The sequence below is a fragment of the Leishmania donovani genome, chromosome 34 (genome assembly GCF_000227135.1).
Source record: "Leishmania donovani BPK282A1 complete genome, chromosome 34".
Classification (NCBI taxonomy): Eukaryota; Euglenozoa; class Kinetoplastea; order Trypanosomatida; family Trypanosomatidae; genus Leishmania; species Leishmania donovani.
In genome coordinates, this window is record NC_018261.1 from 535,273 (window position 1) to 537,110 (window position 1,838).

Below are 1,838 nucleotides of genomic sequence, written 5' to 3' on the forward strand. Positions count from 1 at the left end.
GGAGGGAGGGGGGGAGGGAGGGGGGGGGTAGAAGATCTATGGCTATCACAAGGCGAGCAGAACAGAATGCAAAGGGAACGCCAGACGCATACCGACGAAAACGAGCACGTGACACAGAGACAGCGCGTTATCCACGGCAAACACGGACGCAGACTGAGAGGAAAGGAGAGTGACTTACAACCGGTAGAGCACCGCGGTGCGAGGAGGCTGACAGGGAACACGGCAGAAGAGTGAGGGAGAAAAGAGGTAGAGGCGGAGTGGGGGGGGGGAGGGCGTAGAAGCTTGAACCATGCAGAGAAAAAAAAAGAACCTCTGCCACTCCGCGCGATGTCGAGCGTGTGGGTGCATGCATGTTTGCATGTTGTACGCAGCAGCGGTAACGGCCGTGCCATCGCGTGCAAAGCCAGATAGGGAGGGGAGGGGGAAGGACCGAAAAGTGAGGCGTTGTATAAGTGTTCAGGCAGTGGACGCAGAGTCGAACCGCGATAGCAAAAGAGGCCCGGCACGTCTACGTAGAAGCAGCCGAGATTCGACGGTGGCGACGCGATGGTGCACAAAGGTGCTCGAGGACGCGTTCGGCAGGACAGCGGCGATCGTTGCAACTGGGGGAAGGATGCCACAAAGGTACTGAGGGGCGAAAGAGTCGCAGACTCGATATCGCCTCTCCATCTCTTCTCGTATCTAGCTTCGTATTCGACTTTGAAGTTGGTCCTTGAAAGAAAAGTTGCTCAGGGTGGTTGTCTGCCAAGCTGGAAACGGCGTCCGCGCCGTTTCCCAAGCTTGCATCTCTTCCCTGCGCTCCCCCGGCCTCACTCCTACAACTCACACGTTTCGCGTGCAGCACTCGCACCGCCAAGGCTCCTGCGAGGCGCGGCGATGGCGCACGCGAGCGAGGGAGAGAAGTGGATACGGGGGACGACAGTGAGGGCCTATGCGAACGTGTAATCAAAGACGGAGGAGAAGCATCAATCCCTCACCCCTCCTACAGGCGTCAGGAGACACGGGAACACACCCCTGATCGAGAGGGGAAAAAAAAAAAAAAAAAAAAAAAAAAAAAACCCCTCCCTCCTACAACATAAAGAAGAATGGAAGCCAGAAGCCGAAGAAAAGCGCTGCGACATGAAGAAAAAGGGAGAGAGACGCACCGAAAACCCCGACCTGATGCGCGGTGCTCAAACGATTCCGCTGCTTACGTCTTTCACGCCGATACAAAAACATGGTGTTCAGGCACCCCCACCCTCTCCCTCGCCTACGTTTCACAAGCAAGTGGGTACAGGCGCGCATGAATGAAGCACAGCAGCACAGACACATAACGAAGCATATTCGAAGAAAAAAAAGGATGTGTTTCGAAACCGCTCAGAGAGGAAACAGAAGACGCGCGATGGCGGACCATGCTGGGGGGGGGGGGCGGTACTTCACCCCGAACGCAGAAGGAAGCAAAGACGGCGCAACAGGGCGAGATGAACGATGATGTTCTCCAACCATGACGATCAGCGAAGAAATAGGCGCGGTGCCGGCAGAAGCGAAGCACCCGAGTACAAGAGTAAGCAAGGACCTTCGTTTCCTATCCATTCTCTCACATGTAGCATGCGCTCAACGCCACTCCACCCGGCCCCGCCCCCTGGCCGGTCACAGGCCACGCCTGGTGGTGCAAAACAGCCCTGGACACACGCGCCGCAGCAATGCGCCGACTCGGTCACCGTAGAGCACCGCCCCCGCATCGCAGGTCGCCTCACAGCGGCTCCCATCATGCCGGCCGCCACCCCTGGTGCATCTCCCGCGGGGTGACACTCAGGCTCCCCGCACCAGCAGGCAGTGCGAGGGCCGGGGGGGGGGGG